The 21,165-nt window shown below is 44.9% G+C and overlaps 1 protein-coding gene across 1 annotated transcript in view; it reads left to right on the plus strand.

Moving 5' to 3' along the window:
- Positions 1 to 82: 82 nt before the first annotated feature.
- The window catches only part of SETD5 (SET domain containing 5), a 73,241-nt gene continuing 52,158 nt past the window's right edge, over positions 83 to 21,165 (plus strand). The window contains exon 1 of the mRNA XM_068154143.1: positions 83 to 252. The gene's annotated coding sequence lies outside the window, so the exon portion shown is untranslated. The remainder of the gene's footprint in view (positions 253 to 21,165) is intronic.

Raw genomic sequence — 21,165 nt, forward strand, 5'->3', positions numbered from 1 at the left:
ATAACGCCGTTGCAGCCAACGGTTAGCAGTAGTGGGCGTGTCTGGGGCGCCCCTGGCGCCGGCGACGGGGATCCCCGTGCGCCCAGTGCCGTTTCCGCCCGGTCTGGGGAGAAGCCGCCGCTACTGCTGCCAGGGGGAGGGGCTGGTGCTGCGGCCGCCGCCGAGGGCTTGATCCCGCCGGCTGCTCAGGAGACGCCGTGGCGTTGAGCCGGGCCTAGTGCCGAGCGGGGGCCCGGGGAACGGGCCGGCCAGGTAGGCGCGGGCGGGCGGGGACTGGCCGTGCTCAGCGCCGGGGGCTGGCGGGAGGGAATACCGAGGCGAGCGAAGGGCGAACGACCCTGGGGGTTCCTGGCGCGGGTCGTAGCCGGGCGCTTCTCCGTGCCCTGCTTCAGGGACCCTGACATCAGGACCTTGTTGCGGTGGTGGGGCAACGGCCCAGGAAGCCTGGCGTGACCCGACCCGGCGCGGGGAGGCCCGGCCCGGCGGCGCGGGCCATCATGGCGGTCCCGGTGGGGCGCGCCAGCTCGCGGCGGCCGGTCTTGGAACGGTTGTGGCAGGCCAATGCGGGGCTGGGGACGGGCCCGTCCGTAGGGCTTTGTCGGTGAAGAAGAGCGCCGGGAAAGCCCCGGTGCAGTCTGGCCTCTGTGCCCCCTTTCCCTCCATTATTGTCCTGGGGATTCTCTGGGGTCGTCCGTTTCTAGGCAGCTTCCTCCGGGCCGCCTCTGCCTGCCACTGCCGCCGCCGCTGGCTCCGAGCCGGCGGCCCCTCCGGGCCTCGGGGGAGACGGTGTTTGACCTGTATTTTCTGCTTTCTCATGGTGCCCGTGAGGCGGCTTCCCCCTTAAGCCCCTGCTCCTGGCCCGCCGGCGCCGTCGGCTGCAGCACGGATTCTCCTGCGCTTCCTCCTCTGTCCGTCACGCGTGGCCGCTGCGGGGTGGGTTCCCAGCCGCCCTGGCCGCGCTCCGACCCCCGGCCGCCTTGCCTCCAACAGCAACGGGCAAGGTCACTGTCGCCCGGCGGCTTGTCCTTGGGTGCCGGTGACTGGAGTTCACCGCCGGGTCTGGCGGAGAGGCGGCGGCGGGCAGCGTCTCGCCGTCCCCGGTGGGAAGGAAGGAGGCGAGGTGTGAGGCCGCATGTGGCCCTGGGAAAGCGGGGAGAGGGGTGCAGCGGTGCGGGGGAAAGCTAGCACTTTCCCGGACCTGCCTTGTCGCGATGCTGTGCCCGAAACGCAGATCATCTGGTCAGGATTTTTATGGGGGGTGGAGGTGTGTTTCTGGCACGTCTGTAGAGGGCACGGGGTGCTGCAGGGCTGCGGTGGTTGCTGCGGGCTCTGGCCATGATGTAATGGAGTGTTGAGGGTATGGTCAGGCCAGGGCAAGGAGGTGAATGTGCCTCTCCTCCTGTGAAGGATGCAGCTGGGTCTTGAAGAACTTGCTGTTGGTGTCTCCGATGGTGTGCCAGTACATCTTGGATTTCAGACAGGAGCCTCCCCCACCTCCCCCCCCCCCCGCAGCCCTCGACTGGGTGTTACTGCCAGCACCTAAATGCTCAGAGAAGGAATTTCCTATTTCTTCAGTAGAAATGGGAGATTTCCCTTTTTGCCTGGGTGGGAAATAGTAGGATTATTTTTTTTCTTCTTTTTGTGGTTGACCCAGGAAGTCGTCTTGTCACCAGCCTTCTGGCTTTTTTTTTTTCCCCTCTAGAGGTGCAGAGAGGAGGGTGTTGCATTGCTCTGGATCCTGTGGGTAAGCGTTGAAGGCAGTGACAGCAGCTGCTGTTGGCTCTGGAGCTCTGGTTGCTATGAGAGAAGCTTCAGTAGACTTGGCTGCTATCTCCAGGGAAGGACAGCAGAGCAGCCTCCATTAGTGTGGTGATGGTGGAGACATGGCTGGCTCACATTCAGCAAAGGGCTTTACTTTTTGGGCCCCTTCCACAGGCCCAAAGCAGACGCAGGGGTGTGTTTTGGTCAGTGGGACAAAAGCCTAGCAAGTTGCTTTAATTGCTGTTCTTGAATTAATGGAATGGCATTGAAGTGTGTGCTGGAGACCCAGAGTTACCCTTTCCAGGTATTTTGGGCCATGTGAAAAGTAGGACAGTGAGGATTGATATGATCTTACTGTTAGGTGAAGACTGCAGTCCTGTCTCGTTTGAACTCCAGTCTCCTTTCCAGCCAGTAACAGAGCCAGATGCTTTTCTTATTGTTTGTATGTCTCCTTCCTCCCCTTCCATCGCCTGGGCCCCACTTGCCTTATTGACTGGAATTTCTGCTGTGTGCAGTGGGTGTGTGCAGCAGACACCAGCCTGCTAGTGCTGAGGAGGGATTTTCCATTCACAGGCCAGAGAACAGTCAAAATAAAGGCCCAGCTCAACTTTGGGACTGGAAACAGAAAGTGGGGAGAGGAGTGTCCTTCTGCTGCAGAGTAAAATTTACCCTCTGTGCTTTTTACATGGTTATATGTCAAAATGTATAGAAAACGTTGCTCTGCTGTGGAGTAGGGAGGTGAAACTCCTGGGAATAGTGGGGAAGATTCCTGTCGTTTGGTTGACTCAAATGCTTGATGTAGGAACAGTTTGCAGGAGGCCATTTTTGACGTGACTATGTACTGTGGAATCTGCCAGCTTCTATCTACACTCTGTCTACTTGACTGCAATAGCTTTTCCCTCCCCCCCCCCCGCTCCCTAAAGGAAGAATGAGTGTCTTTCTTATCTGCTTAACTAACCGTTTGGCACTGGCTGCTGTCTGCATGATACTGAGTTGTGGGGTTGGAGCTATCAGCGTATTCCAGCGCATTTGTTAAAGATGAAACTGTTCTTTGAGGTATGCAGTATGGCAAATGGAAATAACGTTAGCGTTAGAAAACAACTGCTGTCTTTGTGAGCTGACACCTATAACGGGGAGCCCCTTGCCCTGGTCTGAGTTTCCAAACTCAGAATTACTCTGAGCTTGCAGCAAGAATTCCAGAACTAGAATAATGTGAGAGAGATGAAAATATGCCCTTAAATCCGCTTGACCGGCAGCAATCATGTGGTCGATGCCAGTCCAAGTAGCTTTTATATTTGAGGATCTCTAGCACCCAAATTGTTTCACAAGATGGGGTGAGCAATTTCTAACCCACCTAAAATGCATCTAGCACTGGGGCTGAATTTAGGACCTGCTGTCTGTCATGGAGGGACATGGTAACAGCAATGAACTTAGTTTAATAAAATGGTCTTCATGACCCCTTAGTCTTTGTTTACAGTCTCTGTGTGTTGTAATGGGGAACTAGTCTGCTGCCTTGCATCCTTTGAATAACTGGCAGTGCTTTGACAAGATGCTGGCTTTTTGTTTTACCATCATATCCCAAGTGACCTGAAAGTAATATTCCTTAGCTAGTGTTGTCTGAGATTTCCCCATACCAAAGTGGGGAGGTGAGATCCCACGTGCATATTTAAATCCCTTTCTGTAAAGCAGACTCTGTTACAACCACATCCTATTTTGAAAAGTTGTAAAAGCCCATAGGAGCAAGATGTCTTTGATTGAACTGGCATCTTGGAACCTGCAGAAGTTTATGCTCTTCTTTGGGAGAGGGAAAAGGCAACCAACAGCCACTAATTTGAAACTTCCAAATGTTTGCTAGAGTGAAAAAAAGGCATTTTAAATTAAAACTTACAGGTGTGAAGTGTGCAAGGGAGACCTAAATATGTGATGTCCCAGCCATGTAATTTATTAGTCTGACCAGTCTGTTCTTTCTCCCATTTTAGGATGATCTGATGTCTGCAAATTTGTTTTGAATGATGTGTTGAGATAACAATGTTTCTATCTATTCTGGCAGTAGTAAATCAAATACAATCAGTATTCAAGAGCTTAGCAAATTCAAAAATCATTGTTCTCGTGGCAGTGTTACTGTAGCACAGAAGCACATTTGTGCTCTTACTCTGGTGCTGCTTGTGTGTGATAACTCTGAAATCTTGCCAGTGAAATCTTGTGTTACGTGCAGTAGATGAGAAAGGCTGCAGGAGGCAAAGGTGTTTTTCATGTATGCAAGATGTAGTAGCAGTACTTGAAAGCATTAAATGTATGCTTAAATGTGTAGGACATGAGCTATTTAGTCTTGGTTGCCCCTATGAAACAAGCTACTATTTGATTTTAAAATAAAGGCTTTGTGGCATTTTACTTGTCTGTGGTGTTTGGTGGTTTGTTTTTTTTTCCTCTCTTCCAAATTAAAGGAAAAATACCTATGGATGTTAAAGCTGTTACAGATTCTACAGCCAGCCTTTGGCTTTCATGACTGACTTGTAGCAAGAGTTAGTGCATAATAAGTTTGGGCTTGCGTTATTAAGAGATAATTTGGTATAAATTTGGCTTAGCCTAAACTTTTTCCTTGTTTTGATCATGGCTAAAGCCCCAGACCGTCATGCAGCCAAGAGTTCAACATCTTGAAACTGTGGGAGTTGAGATACAATTTTTTCCCCCCCTCGCTTTTTCTCTTTTCTTGATTCCTTACTGAAGTTGCAGGGGGTTTCTTGTTTTGGTTTTGTTTTGTTTTTTTCCACAGGATTTGCTATTTTGGGGGCAATTTTCCAGTATTCCTGTAGCAAATCAGCCAAGCGACGGCCCCTGTCCCTGCTGAGCAGGGAGAATGTGCAGTGCTTCTGGCCTCCCTGCTGAGCTCACGCAGGGGTGGGACTTGCTAAGCTGCTGAAATCGCAGCTAATGCCTACTGAGCATGCTGAGAAACAGTTTTTCAACTGCTTCTAGTTTAATTTTTTTTTCCTTCTATAATTAGTAGAGATGCTCTTTGTCTCTGAGGACAATCTACACGACAAATCAGGAGATTCTTGTTCATCATCCCTCTTCTCCCCCACCCCAGCTAGTGGTGAAGTATTATTTTCCTGAAACAAAAATAGCTAAAGGGATTTTTCCCTCACTTCAACTGATGAGTCTGAACTTGAAAAGCTGTAGCCCAAAAGAAGAAATCTGCAATGAATAATAGCCTTAATGCTAGTTTTTGTTGCCACAAGCCCTGTAGGAGCGTCAGTATTGTTGTTTAAATTGTAAATCTGCAACTTTCAGATCCTCAAATCTAATTTAAATGCTTAAAGAGTAGAACAAACAAACTATATTCTTAAATAATAAATTTGAGAAATAAAAGCTTTCTTGGCGAGTTTTATTTTCCTCCTACCAAACACACACACAACCAAATAATTTTAATGAGCAATATGGGAAATGTTCAGGAAGGTGTGCTGATGTGCTGAGACTTCAAGGTGGAAAAATGTGGGAGGACTTGTCAGCAGTTTGAGTGGCAAGCTTTTAGTGAGCAGGAGCAGTGATTTCTTTTGTGGTCAGGAATCTAATAGTCCCACATTCACCAAACATGAAGGAGGAAAAAAAAAAAGTGAGAACCACGAGAGAGGGACAGGGAAGAGTGGCATTGGGAAATAGTCAGGAATTTGGCTTTTACAGTGAAGTTTAGAAGTGATTCGTTGTTTATGCTAAAGTTTAATCCCTGTAAACTTGATAACGTCGACAGGTCTTGCATTCCTCCCTGAGGGTCACGGAAGGGCTAAGTTTAGCAAAGGGGAGGTATCCCAAGCAGTCAGATCTGTGCAGTTTTCAAGGCTGCAAACTTTTTGCTTATTCATCCTGTTCTAAATGAGCTTAGGGGGTTTTGTGTCTTTTTTTTTTCCCCCTCTTTTTTTTATCTTATTTTTTTTTCCTCCATTTACAAGCAGCCTTTTGAGAGAGAATGTTAAGTTTCAAAACCAAAATGCTTAATCCCTGAAATACTTCAAAGAAATTTTAGAATAGAAAGGTCATGGAGCTTTTGATGTGTTCATATTTAGAGGTTGATTACAATTGCAATCATACACATTGACAAGAAGATATTGTCTGGATTTGGTAGCTGCTCATTTAGTGACTCAGACTTGTTCCTGTTGTATTTACAAAGCTCATACCAGGGTTTTCATCTGCAGCCTTGCTGATTTACAGGACAAAACTTCTTCAGTGACTGCCAGCAGCCAAGAAAAATGGTTTGAAGTTTTGATACTGAGAAGAATTCTCTTGACTTTGAAGTGAGCAGTTTGAAATGCAAGTTGTTGATAGGGAATGACTGCAAGGACCTGCCACCAAACCTGATGATGATGATTGAGTGAAAGGGGCAAAAAAAAGTTAGGATGCAGCTAGGAGTTCGAGTTAGTATCAGTGCAGTCTCTTGGATTTTCATAGACATTGAATTGTGAAAATAAATGGTCACAGGATCTTTGAGGATTGCATTGCATGGAAATATTTGGATAAGAAAGCCCAATTTATGGCAGTGTTTGTCAGACTGGAGGAGGGGAAGACACAGCTGCTGGGAGCAGAATGGGGGAGATGCAGAGTAGATAGCTGGTCAGAGGATGGGGTGGGGAAAAGAGACTTACCACACCTCCAGGTAGTGCAGAGAATAGGAGCAGAAGAGTCTGTTTCAGTGTGGCCCTGTTTCCCAGCTCTGCCTCTGCCCAAATTGCAGCCTTCTAACAGTGATCTCAGTCACTCTCTAGAACTGGTACCCCTTTGGAATGCTGTTGTGGAAGCTGCTCCCAAGGAGCAATTCTCAAATGTTTTTATTGGAGAAAGTGAGGAGGTGAGTCTACCCTTGCTTGTAGGCAGGAAGGAATACGCTGGGAAAAGTTTAAGAACCGGTGATTTAGGGAACTGGAGTGCCCTGGAGGTTCAGCATGGAGCCCTTAAAATAGTTGGCATGTCTCAACCTGACTTGCAGTATCAATTTATAGATACTTGGAAGACTACGTGAACCTTTTGCATTCATGTGGCCTTGAACTAAAGACACTAAAACAAATTATTTCCTGTGTTTTGGTGGCATTAGGTTGAAATAACTTATAATCATGCTGCAAGAATGCTTTCAGTAATGTGGCTGCAGATTAACTTTTGCCTCAGCAAAGATCTGGAAGCTTCCTGTATGAATACAGCCCAAGTGAACCTTTGAAGAAAAAACGACTGCTTGATCAAGTTAAGTAGGCTCTGCCTGACTGTAGAGGAGACTGGCTTTCTGATTCAAAGTTGTCTTGTAGTTTCATGAATTTCAAGGATGCTGGGGGTTCAAGATGGCCTGGAGGTTATTAGGGAACAAGGATACTTGTAGGGTGAAAGTCAGGTTCTGAGATTGCCACAAACTTGCTTTATTGTGCAGTTCATCTAATATCCACCTCAGGGTTTGTTCATACATAGGAGTGTGTGTGTTAAAGTGGAATGGGTGTTGACTGCTGACACACTGTAATTCTCTGCACAGCTTTGTGCAGATTTTGGGTGCACACTAGTGATACGGTTCCGTGGTAATTAAAGCTGCCCTGATATGCTGCTGCCACAGCCCTGCTCTCTTCCCGATTTTGGCTCAGTTCTGGCACATGCCTGCCCCACTAGTGAGCTGTTCAGGGAGGTTACTGTGACGAAAACAAGTGCATTTCATTTTGGGAAGTAAGAGTTTTCTGCTGGCTTCTGCCTGAACTGCTCAGCTGTGGGGTCAGATTAGAACCAGTGCAGAAAGGGATGGGGAGGCTGCACTGAAGCTGTGCCAGCTGAAGTCAGCCTGAAACTATTGCAGAACTGCACCCTGCGAGTGAGGTTACTCCGGGTGAAGTTACACAGACAGCTGAGTACATCCAACAGCTCTGCTGCTGAATGGAGGAAGCTCTGCTCCCCCTTCCTCTCCCACCCAGCGGGGAGTTCTGCCTTTTCTGTTTGCCAGCTCTGGTTCTGGCTGGATCTCTTCTCTGAACTCCTTCAGCTTGCTAACCCAGCAGAAAGCTGTGTTGGGGTTATTTTATGTTTTGGGTTTTGCTGGATTATTTTTTTGCCAAGATAGTGAGCTGAATTGGCTCACCAAGAGATTTGACAAACGTCCAGAGCCCTCACAAAATAAATAGGCAAGAGCATATGGGTGGAAGTGCAGAGGATGTGGTGGGGACCAGAGAAGGGGAGTAGGGTTCTTGCCTTTCCGTGGCTGCACGCTCTGTGGCCAGCTCAAACTGTCCCCTGGAACTTCATGCTCCTTTTAAAGGAGAGTGAGCTACCATCCATGGCATGATGAGCAATCTGTGAAGCACTCTGGGTTTGTGCCTTTGGTTGCTGTGCACGGAGTGCTTTCTTTAGATGAACATTTAGTTTTCTGCTTGAAAATTGGTGGTGTAGTCTTCTCTTCATCTGCTCTCACTTGCGAGGGAAGCTGGTCAGACACATTTTAATGTGATGCTGATCTGTGATGGTGGAATGGTGTCACAACCTGCACATGTTTCCAAAGGACAAATCCTTGTAGGTATGTTTTTGCAGCAAGTAAATACAGCAGAGAGCCTAAGTGATGTTTTGGAAGGTGGCAGAACGTTAATTAGTATACAATCATTGTTTGTGTATATAGAATATATATTTAATGTAAATAAGTGTACCTCACAAGATTCCTTATACTTCTTTATTTTTATCTGCTAGTTAGAAAGTCTTTATTTTGCATTCACTTGCCAGTATTGGTGACTTGCAAGATACCCAAGCATGTATAAAATGATGAATTACTGAGGATACATTGTCAATCAAATTATATATAAAAAAATACATTAGTAAAAATTCAAACAGAATATGAGTTCCATCTAGCTTTGCTGAAGATTTGCAGAGGCAGGAGGGCACATGGAACAGCACAAAAGTTTAATTCAGCCAAGGCCAGTTGCAACACAAACTTGAATCCTGTTCCTTTAATGTGGAAAACTGGTTTCTAGCAGCATGTATTTGGAATAGAGCAATTGTCTGTGTACTGCAAATCCCAGTGTGTTGCTCTGTCTGCTCGTTGTGAGCTCAGGCTTTTGGGTTTTGTACCTTGTGAGACTACTCCATCTAGTAGAACTTGAGGCAGCATTTTGGCTCTCTGAGTTTGAGTAAAATTATTTAAATGTTAACATGTCATGACATCTCCAAAGGCGCAGTGCTGTGCAGAACATTCACGTTGGGTGTGAGCAGTGTGTCTCATAAGCAAGAGCTCTCAGCTGAGGGGAATCTTTTATTTAATGAAAATCTTCACAAATGGCCCCAAATCAGTCACACTGCAATAAAGGAACTAAGCAGGCAGGATTTGCTGTGTTGTGCTTCATGGCCCATAGCAGCTGGTCTGACTTTGCAGTGTAGTGGCTGAATACCAAGGTGAGCAGTAGAGTGACATATGTAGGTAGAGTTCCTATGTGCTTCATCTGAGCATTGTTTCCACCCCTGCCCCTGCACTCAGATAAGTACTCAGAGGTGGGACATTTCCTTTATCTGACAGTATCTGGGCAGAAGCTGGAAAGTTTTACCAAGGAACAAATGCTACATTTTGGGCTATGCCATTCCAAACCTGTCTCTGAGTATGTTGTCAGCAGGAAGATCTCTGCTGAGGTTAAAATGATGACTTGTGATATATGTAAAAGAATTACCTGGATACTGCCCTGTAATATTCCTATTTGGAGTGGCTGTTCTTGGGTCCTCTACCTGAGATAGGAGGCACTTGGATGCCAAAGTCCCAAGCTGATGGCATCCTTTACAGACACTTGTGGAAACTGCTGTAGTGCTGTTAGAAGAGCAGTGCTTGTTACCTTTTGAGCATAGCTCCTGAAACACTTGGAACTCTGTGCGGGTCAGTTGGAGAAATTCAAGAGGCTGAGCACAGAAGTGCTTGCTTCTGGAGGCACAAATCCACTGTTTGTTGGATTCTCTTCACCCACTGCAGGTTCAGAGTATCCTTTAGAAAAAGTTCAGATATAGAGTTTGTTAGAAGATGAAAAATTCACAAACTGGGAAAAGACTTTCCCCACAAGCTGCCAGAGAGCATGAGTGAAATTAATGTGTGACAGTTCCTGCTTCCTGCTCCTGTATTTTTAAGTCTTACATACATGGATAGGAGTTATAAATTAATAAAGTGCTAGCATGTTCTAAAAGTGAGACTATACATTGAAAGCTGCAGTCATTAGTTAAGCCTTTCATGGGCACAGCTTGGGGCTGTCTGCAGAAATTCAGTGAATTGCACATGGAGAAAAGGGGACCTTGAAGGAGCAGTGGGAGTGAAATGGCATGTTAGTGTAACTGCTCTAGTTTTTGCAGAACTGTATGAAAATGTAGCCAGGATCCTTGTGGTGAAATCCTTTGACTAGAAATGCCTTCTTTCTTCTTCAAAACCCTATCACAGAGTGGAGATGGCTAGAGGGTGATCGAGGAGCAGGCTGTTCTTGCAAGCAAAGTTTGTAGCTTTCTGTTGCTCTTCCAGTGTCAGAGTTTAAGGCTTCATTCCTTTTTCTGAGTGACAGTGAAGTGGGCTGTTCCCTTGGGAGTCACTGTGTTTGGGTAACGTTTGCAAGGAATCCTGAAATTTTCGGTTTTATGTGAAGAAAAGGTTGTGAGGGAGGAAATGAATGGCCTTGACACATACTTGAAAAATGATGGAAACTTTGCAGGATTTTGTAAAACAGAATTACCTGAGTTGTTAAGAAGGATGGTTGTTACTGAAATGGTATGTGGGTTTAAAATGTGAAAATTCATCTTGAACAATGGGACTTGCTGTGGAGTTCTGTTAGTACTGAGAAGGTGTAATTTCATTTACATTAAAATCCCTCCAGTTAAACTGATCATCCCTGCTTTTTTGGTGCTGCCTCTCATCCAGGATGTGTGGGGGTCCTTAGCCTGTACTCACCATGCATTAAACAAGCAAAATAACCATAGTGATTTCAGTTTTTTTCCTGTGTGTTTTCCATACAGTTCTGCCAGGGCAGTTTGTGCCCACTTCTGTTGTGGTTCAGTCTATTAGTTTAGCTCTAGCTTCCATGTGTAGAAACACTGTGATATCTCAGAAGTGGTATTCTGATTTTACTGATAGGGCACAAAGAAGGAGTTAACTTGCACAGGGCATCTTACAGGCAGTGTGGGGGTAAAACATGGATTTCTTTGCCTCTTGATCTAGTGGTGCAAATTGCTTCTCTTGGGATTTTTGAGGTAGTTGCCTCACCCACAGCAGTCCTCACCTCTTCCCACATATCCATGTTCTGTAGTGCTGTGTTGCTTATGTATATGCTTTTGATTCCTTTCAGTAAAGTAATCCATGGTTTTAATACTGCTAATAGGTGTGATGAGAAGCACATTGTGTAGTGGATAAAGGTGGGGAAAAATCTTATGTGTGAGTTGTTGATGGGGAAGCTTGGTAGTGTGAGCCAGGGTATTTTTCCTGCTTGTTTTCAGTAGCTTTGTAAGGCTACAAGATAGTTTGGGTTAAGAACAATGCTGCTACTGATTTGTAGCCATCAGGACTGATAAACTATGTGAAGGGGCCTTCAGAGTATCTTGGCAAATGGTGTTTGGATGCTTAGTGCACACAAAGTCTATCTGCATTATTCAAGAAGATAATTCATTTCTGTGCTGTTTTCCTCCTGTGCTGAGATCATTCTCCCATCCAACTGTTACCCAGCTGAGGTCTTGATAGTTCTCAGTTTTTCCATAATGACAAAATCAAATTAGCCCTATGATGACTAGTGCATGTGAAATTCCTCCTGGTTAAAGCATGGTGACCTGAATATTTTCTGGCTATTTTTTTTTTCTTGGGAGGAATCAACATCTCATGTTTGAAAGGGAAGGGAGAAAAGATGCAGATCAGGAAATGATGCTGTTTAAGGTACAGGGAGGAGCGCATAGCCTGCTTCTAGAACATAATCTGTCCAGCTGTGACTTAGTCATCTTCAGTCTTACATAAAATGTGTCCAATCTAAAGGAGTTGAACATCTCCCTCCTGAATGCGGCAAACCAGCATCTTTTATGCTTACGTGGAGCTGTAACAGGCACAAGCTATCTTCTTAGGAGTGCCTTCGTACTTGTGAACCTGCAGCATCCATCATCCTGTCAAGCCTCATTTACTCATGTGATGGGATATTATTTTTTTTATTCTATTCCACAATTTTTCCAAGTTTAAAGAGGTTCCTTGCTGTTGGCATGGAATACAGCACTGATAATCCTGGGCAGGGGAGCAGAGAATGTAACGTGAGAACAAGAGTGAGTCCCCCGAGTCAAACAGAAGATTTTGTTCCTCACTGACAGGGCCAAAAATTGATGCACTTGGAAGAATGTAAGGTGAGAGGAACATAGGATCTTGGCTAACATGTCCAATTTCAGTGTAGTTCATGCTGTTACATTAAATCCAGCCCTGCCCTTAGTTGCTTTGATTTCACATAGCTATTCTTGAAGGAAAAGGGGATAACTTGACTATTATGACATGCTTTTGTATGGATCAATATATGTCCACACTAGTCCTTTGTTTATATAAGTACTATTTTTTTTGGAGGGGTGGAAGAGATTCTGTCTAGTTACTGAAGCAAAAACTGGTAAGCTTTGTAGGATCTGGCCTGTGTGAGTTGAGAGATAGCTTGTGCCAGTTAAGGGATGATGGACATCCTTATCTAGGTAGTCAAGGAAACGGATGCTGTGAGTGTGTTGTCAAATAAATGTATCGATAAAGATAGCTGCTGATAAATCTTACCACTGTGGACATGGAAGATAGCATTTAAAGTTGTATCAGTACATTTGCCATGAATACACGTTTCATGAAACTGGGGATGCTAACATCTCTGAGTCACCTATATATGGAGTGGAAGAACAGTCTCCTTGGGGGAGGGGTAGTTAGAGCTGGCGCTTCACTTTGGGTAGTTTGAAACATTCTTCAAAGGCTTCTGAGTAAGTGTTTGATGTAGCTTTAGTTCTAAAAAAAGTTTTACACTTTTCTCATAAGAACTACAAATGTACTGTACTCCCTGTGAGGACTTAATGGCTGTGGTTGCTGCTGCCTGGAGACCTCTATGCTGCAGTCTGTTGCATGATTTTAAATTCCCCCCAAAGAACTGTGGTAAATCTGTACTTTTTGGGGGGGAGGAGGTGGAGAGGTGAGGGGGACTGTGCTTGACAAATGTGGTCTACTTATTTGTAAGCTGCAGTGCCAAGTATAGAAATGACTAGGTGAGACTTTTCCAGTCTTTGTTAGGTGCAAAGTCAGATCATCAGAAGGTTGGTTTTGGCTTTAAAATGCATAGTTACGCAAATACTTAGTGGCCCTGTAGAGGAATGAGCAATGCCTTGAGCAACCTGATCCAAGTTGGCCTTATTTTTGGGAGGGGTGGGGGTTTCAGTTAACCTCCAGTGGTCCCTTCCAGTCTGGTTTATTCTGGTGTTCTGTGTAAGGTGGACTAGGGGTAGGAAGGTGGGGCAGGGGAGGGCATGCTTGTTTTGAGTGGAGAGGGCAAGAGGCCTGAGGAAGGCAGGATGCTCTGATGGCAAAAATGGTTGTGCTAGAGAAACAGCATCAAAAGTGGAGATTTAAAATATCTGGGTTTGTAACTTGGAAAGGACACACCTAACCTTATATGAGGTTGTGAGATTAAATCAGTTTTTCATTTACTGCTCTTCAGAATTTTGTTATCTGGATAGCATAAAATATTTGTCAGAACTTCTGTCCGAGAGACACTAATGGGATAATGAAGTCTGTTTACAGAGTGTGAACTGTTTTGTCACATTTCAACCCATCCAGTTGCAAGGTGATGCAGTTGTTAGCCATACTGCAAACCCACCTCTAAATTGTGAAACAGCATTTTGGGAAGCAGTAGCTCAGAGGGGTTTAAGGTCATTACAGTTAGTTGCCTCTGCGTGGTATTTCTGCCAGTGTTTTATTTAAAAGGGTTAATGCAATTCTTTGGCGTATTGCAGAGAAGGGGAAAAAAAGTGGGGGAAAGGAATGTGAAGCAAAAATAAGTAATCTAAATAAGTAATCTTATAAACTCAGCAGTGTTGAGACTGATACTGGAATTGAATTTTGGTCTCCATGCTTCAAGAAGAATGCCAGTGTATTTGGAGAGAATTCAAAGGACAGCTGCAGAAATGATCCAGGGACTGGAAAATACGCCTCATGATGTGAGGCTTAAAGGAGCTCAACTTACTCAGCTTATTGAAAAGACAATTGAGAGAAGACTTGATCTTTCTCTAAAAGGACTTTTGAGATTTGCTGACAAAGGCATGGCAATATCAACCGAGGTTAGACAAATTCAGTCTTGGAAGTACCGTTTCTTAGCAGTGACAATGATGAAACATTGGAGTGGTTTACAGGGAAGGGAGAAGGAGCAAATGCTCATCTTAGTCTTTTAAAATAGCCCCAACTCTTTTCTCTCCAGAGAAAATATACTTTCATTTTTTTCCTGACACTGGACTTTAAGAGCTTTCAAAGGTTTCATGCCACGATCAGTTGGCTTAAGCTCAGATACACATGCTTGCAGTCAAAGCAAGGTTGAATTTAGAGGAGAAATAGTTAACCTGGTTCTAGATACTGCCTTGACACATAGGATGCGAAGGGAACTCTGAAATTCAATGCTTTGTGGCTTGCATCGTTGGAACTCGGTTCTTTCCCATACTGTGTTGCTTGAGATGTTTAAGATGCAGTTAAGGCTTTCTGAAAGCCTCTACAGAGAAGCCCTGATGTAACTGTGTACACTCACTATATTCAGATGAGCATTTCTGAATTCCAGTTGACCGCAGCAGAAGTCTAAAATCTTTTTCATCCTTTTTTAGCAACAGTACGGAAAGAAATTGCACAATAGCAATATAATTACAGTTCCTCTGAGTGGCAAAGCAAGTATAAGTTGTCCTGATAGGTTTGGTTATTCAATGTAGGATATTTTTTATCTCTCAAGTTAACTGGACTTAGTTGGAATGTGTTTTCATGTTGAAACACTACTAAATAGTTACCAGAAGCAGTATTCTAATGGCATTTGTTTGCTGGTTTTCATGCCATACAGATGAGAGTACTTCAGTGAGTCTGCTCCTCCCTCACTTTATAAATTCACCTGGGGAACTGAGTGACTCAGTTTGGTAATGGCTGCAGTTCACTCTTCTACTTTTCACTTGTGTTTGTCCATTCCACCACCCTCCGTCGTTGCTGAGTTTCTGCATTTCCACAGATTACCTTTTTCCAGATGCCTCTGCAGACATGCAGAACTACTAAATTCCTTTCTGGTAGCTCTCAAAATCTGCTGCTTTGTGCGGGTAGAGGTCTCCTGCTCAGCCCTGCCTCTGTGTGTGCTTGTTGTTGCCTGCACAGAGGAGGACGTGGAGCTACCTGCGCTGTTCTGCCTCTTCTGTGTGGCTGCATTCCTGCCTCTCCTCCTCAGATCCTGCCAGGGAGGAGCCCCATCGCTCTCATCTCTGCAGCTGTGCAGTAAGGAAACACTCCTGTGTCCTGAGAAAGAGGCAGCTCAAAATGCTGTAGCTTTTTGAATGTTGGGCCCATCCATACGTCACATAAATCGAGCTATTTCTGAGGTGGGAAGGAGGTTGTCTAGCAACTGCAAGTTTCCTTGCTTAGGGCTAAAGGGATGCAAGCTGCAGAAGCGTGTTGGGGCACTACACAGTGTAAAGCAAAGGCCTCCAGCCTTGAGATCTAGTGCAGCAATTCCTGCTATTCACCTTGTCCAGACAGCCCCATCTGTCTTAACCTGCAGAAGCGATTCACAGAAAGTGCCACACATAAAAAGGGTTTTGAAGGCTTAGCAGTAAAGAAATCTGTTCCCTTACATGCCTTCCCCCTCTGCTGTGTCATCACTCCCCTCTCCCCAGCATTTGGAGGCTGGTGGGGATGACCTGCTGGAGGAGGGTTCTCAGCCATGAACAACTCCCACATTTCAACCTCTGGATTTCATTGTGTGGTTGTACCTACCTGGGCTTAGTTGCATTTGTCATAATCATGAAAATGTCCTCAACCTATTACTCTGCTCATAATTCAACATTCAAGAAAGGCAGTGGCTCTGGTAACATTTCCTTATTGATGTGTTACAGAACCACTCAGCATTGCTTTCGTGTGAGCTCTACAAAGATCATTCTTGGCCAACTGTTTGATGTCAGTACTCCTGCGTTACCACCCACAAGCAGTTAAGCTCCAGCACTGGTTGGCTACAGCATTATGTACTGAGAGAAGCTCTACTCAAGGGAAGAAATTATTAATTTATTTGCAAGTCACCAGAAATAAATCTGGTTGAAGTGACTTTTGCCTTTATTCAGTCACCGGTTGCAGGTTTTTGACTGCTGATTTCTGGTCATCTGCATCTGCTTTGAAAATGTGTTCAACTGGCTTACCTGCTTTGCATCTTGTTAACAGAAAATGGGCTAGTAAAAATAAAATGACCGTGGCTCTTGGTGCTGTATCACTGAACTTTGCATTTCTTGCCAGCAGATATGAAGCAGGTATTTGGGAGCTTTGTGAATAAGTGTTGCACCTTCATCTCTGTGGTTGCAAGAGAAAGTCTTTGATTACCTTGTTTCACCAAAAAAAAACAACCCAACATTTGTGTTCCTTAAAGCTTAATGTTTGAGGCCATTGTCAGCTGCTAGCTTATTCTGTAAATCTGGCTCCTGTAATGCTGCAATCAGGTGAACGTCCACTGTGGATCCAGCAAGGAGAGCTGGGGCACGCCCTGCTGCCCTTTTGGCAGTACCTGCATTCTGGAATCAGTACATATCCTGTCGGTGCCAAAATGAAATAAAACATGAGGTGCAAGTAAGCCAGCAATGTGAACCACAATAAAGAACATGTCTTGAACATAATTCAGCATCATCAAATGGGTGGAAGCCCCAGATGGGCAAGAAGGCTTTGAGACTTGCATGCTGCCTTTGGGCCTCTGCGATTGCTCTCCACCACCGTCCTAATGACTCTGTCTGCTCTCTCACAGGTTATGTGCTGAGAAAAGCAGATCTACAGGATATGTGTGAATTTTCTAGAGGTTTCAGAACTGTCTGAAATCACCAAGACCGGCAGTGGTGCCTGGGTCACAGTTGGTGACATTTCCTACAAACATGTCCTTGAGGAGGGGATGTGGTGGAACAGTGCAGCAGGCTGAGCTTTGAAACCTCTCACAGTTCTTGAAGATTGCTGAAATCCTGTAAAATTCACTGGATTTTGATGCTTAACAGTGATTGCACAGCTCAATCAGTAAATGAATCCGACTCTTGCTGTGTGCGCTGCAGGTTGCAGGTGTTTTCCCAGCCCAGTTTCCCACTCAAGGCACATTGGACCAACTGGTGTTTGTTGAGATGAGACACAAAAGCATTACATAAGCCTGGAATAGCTTCCTTATGATACAGAGAAAAATGTATTTACATGATCTCAAGCCCAGTTGCAAGGCTGATAAACTTGGCTGTCACAAACCGCAGAGGCCAGGCTGGAGCTGGGAGGGCACTTGGTGATAGTTCAGGCACAGGGGGAAGGGTCAAAGTGAGTTCTGTAATGGAAATCAAGGCTGAACCTTCGCTCGGGAGCTGTGGCTCTGTAATTGCCACACTGTGATGTTGCCATGGCTGCCCAGGCTGTCCCTGCGTGGTTTCACAGTGTGTGAGAGTGGGGCCGAGGCTGCCGGCGAGCAGAGAGCTGCCATACGTGTTTGGGGAGCTCAGGCGTGTGCTGGCAAGCCGCGGTGACGGCAGGATCCCCGTCGGGCAGATTGGAGGCTTTGAGCTGTCTCCCATCTCTTCCCTCCAGCAGATCAGGGGGATGAGCTGTGATTTTTGCAGTACCTTAAAATCTGCTTTTTCTTCTTCCTCTCTCACGCAAGGTCCTTCTTTCTGCCCGAAGCTGTGGTCAGGGTTGGAGTGGGGTGGCAATGTGAAATGGAGGAACCTGGGGGGCACGAAGGGAGGCCGGGGGGTGGGGGCTCGCCGGCCCTGGATGGGCTCTGGCGTGTTTTGATCTGAGAGCTTTTGGCCGCGTTGCCATCTGCATAGCCTGTGAATACTTTTCTCTGGCACAGACCTTGTTCCTCAGTGTTGCATCATCTCTGGGAGAAAGGCCAGGTCCGGAGCCCCAGCACAAAGGCTTTCTGAAGCCGATGAAGCTTGTTCTGTGTGCGGAGCGTCTCTCTCCTTCCTGTCGTCCTTTCCACAGGATTCCTGAAGAGGCCTTCGTCCGAGAGCCCCTTCATCAACAGCTACTTTATCTCCCCCGCTTCCTGCACACCTGGCTGATGCAACGTCTGCCTCGGAAGCCGCTGCTGGAGTCTCCTCTGGAGCCGATTGTTTGCCCTCACTGGGAGTGGCCAGGCAGGCTGGGCCCCCTGCTTCACGTGGGGGCCTTAAGTAGATGTATAAGGGACGTACAGCCAGACCTGTGAGGCAGAGAGTATTTAGTGGGATTATGGAGAAATCTTTTTTCCAGTTCTAGGGCTGGAGGCTGCAATCCTACTCCTGGCAACTTGTTTGCATTTAGCCTTCCACCGGTTGCAACTTCAGGACACTGCTCAGTGCCAGTAAATTCTGCTGATTCCCCTTCTGTATGCAGTGACTTCCCGTGACTCTGGATTGTCCGGATTCTCATGGGAACTGTGCTTCTCTGGGTTTGGATTTGAGCCTAGTTACTGCCCTTTATTGGTCTGGTTTTCTCTGACCTTGCATGTGGTACAGGCTTTTCTCTGAAATGCCTTCAAACACAATTTCCAGGTCTAAAGGTGTTTTTTTCTTTTTGAGGGGGAGGTTCTCTGACAACCTTTTAAATTTAGAGTTTGTCTACTCAGGAAAGCTTAATATTTACACAGGTACAGTCATTCATGTGAATACTATTACATGTACAAGCAACAAAATGTAGAACAAGGAAACACTTTGGTCTGCTAAGATCAAGCCAGTGTTGTTACACTATTTAAACTAATTTAAGTTTTATTTTAACTATATATATATCTATATGTCTCCATTTTCTGGTGTAGGGAGGCCTCTTAAGTTGAATGTGAAAACAGGATTTATATGGACAAGGTGTAGCTGACTGAGCAGTGGCGTTTCCAGTATTGCTGTCTACCTATCTGCTCAGCAACATGGCAGAAGGCTATTATCCCTATAACCATATCTAAAAGGGAACATGTATTTTACCTGCTTCTGCTTTTAGTCTAGTCTTCTTGGCATCAGCTGCACTTGAGACATGGCAACGTTTCCTTCCTGCCAGCTGTTCTGGCAAAGGCTTAGAGGGGACAGTTGCAGCAGTAACATCAACTGCCACAGCTGGATTCACTGGAGGTTAGTTGTCAACCCTTTAATCTCAAAATACCAGTTCTGAACCTTTTTTGTTTGCATTTTCTTACTTTTGTGATATACAGACTGTTATCCTTTACTCTGTGGGCAGAGAAAGTGACAAACTCACAGCAGAGATCCAGCATAGCAATTAGGATGTGTTCCCCTCACTACAGAATAGTTTTCCCCTGTGACTATCCCAAACCAAAAGTTTGTAGACCTGAAAGAGGAGGGATATTTTCCCTCTTTCTTATTTCATTCACTTTAGTAGGTTTTGTATCATTTCTGTGGGGTCTTGTGTATAATTCTTTATTTTTTTCCTTCTATATCTTTCAGGAAATAATAGGAAACAAAAATGAAAGTATCTTCAGGTGGTTGCCTTCCTTTCATTTTTGAAAATAGCATTTTAAATGCTACAGCATTTGAGGAATTTGTCATCTTGGCCAATGACTTCTTAGGCTGTGAGACAGAGGCAATGTAAAACAATGTTTTTAGTGTAAAAGGACCAACAATTATTCTTTCTGAGTCTATGGGATTTTTCTGAATTCTTCACTGTCAGTATTATTTTTTATTACTAACTTTTTTAAGGTGTTCTAGCATTTTCTATAGGTTGATAGATTTTTTTTTTCAAAGTATTCTTGTGCAGTTTGGTTGAAGATTTCCTCTGCTTATGGCCCGTAAAGTTATGAGGACTTTGATATTAAGTTCCTAGTTGGGTTAGTCCTGTTCCCTTTGTGTTGAGGTTGTTATTCCTTTAAAACATCATCTCTGTCACAGTCCTTCTTAGCAAGCTGTGTGTGCAGACCAGGCAAATGCAAGTAGGTTGCTTCTCATCAGTGTGGGGTACAGCAAAATATCCTGGTGTCTGCCTGCCACCTCTCCATAAACATACCTCAGAATAGTTTGGTCTCCTGTGGATCACTGCTACTCTGGAATTTACTTCCCCTTTCTAATTTGGTATGTATCTGTTAATGGAATTATCCTTATGTATGCTCTTCAACCAGTTTCACATCTATATAAATAAAACCTTCCACTCAGATTCCGTGATGCAAATCAGATGTTTTTAATAAAGTCCAAACAAACTCTTGTCTGATGTCTCCATCTTCAGAGTGTACTGGACTGTAAAGAATGCAGTTGAATTGTCCATTATAAGGTATTTCTGAATGCAAAGTCTTATCTGCCCTTCCTTTATCTCTTATTAAATTCTTCTTCTATTGCTTATCATAGTACCTGAAATCCTTAGTGATTCCAAAAGAAAATCACAGGATTTTTTCCTTCTTGTTTTGTTGTTGTAGGTGGTGGTGGGTTTTTTTGGTCCACAAAACAAAAGAGGTTTTGCATAACTTCTTGATTGCTGAAGCAGCAGCATACTTTGGAGGTTATTCTTTCTGTTTTTCTGAGTAATCTTGGGTCAGTTGCTGAGAATACTTGACTGTGCATTTCATAATTTCTCTTCCTGATGGTTTCATTTGGTCGGTCCCTGTCATTGTTTGTACTCCCTTAGGGTGTAGTTCACAGAGGAGTTTAACTAAACTTGATGTTTTCATCATCGGATAAAATGACGTATGGATGTGACACTTTGCCATGGTTTCGGGGGGTGGAGGTGGGAAACTGAACTTCTCTCACCACCACAATGGACACGATGAAAATTGCTTTAAAATAACTTAAACCTAGTTTAATGGAAAAGATTTTTAGTGTCTAGCTGTTTAGCAAGTTTTATAAAAATCAGTTTAAAATTTGACTTGGGTCTCGGTTCTAAGTGTCTCACGTGCCTTCAGCTGAGCAGCTTTATCACACTGACTGCAGCTAAGTAAGTGTATCTGTAGACACATGTTGAGGTGGTTTCGAGTACTTCCATAAAATAAGAATCATGGGAATCAGTGATATGATTTCATATCTTGTATGGAGCAACTTGGCTGAGGTATAGGCCCATGGCTACCAAAAGCTGTTTGAAATCACTGTTGTGCAGCGTGGTGAGCGGGATTAGGTCTCGCCAAATTGTTGCTTTCTGATGCTTAACAATTTTTAAATGTTGTTACTGGTTTAAGAGCTTCCCAGTGCTCTATGGTGGTTCTCCAGTCCCAGAGAGCAAGATGAACTCTGAACCAAATGTGTACA

The sequence above is a fragment of the Melanerpes formicivorus genome, unplaced genomic scaffold, assembly GCF_026170545.1.
Source record: "Melanerpes formicivorus ecotype bairdi unplaced genomic scaffold, bMelFor1.0.p_v2 SCAF_28, whole genome shotgun sequence".
Classification (NCBI taxonomy): Eukaryota; Metazoa; Chordata; class Aves; order Piciformes; family Picidae; genus Melanerpes; species Melanerpes formicivorus.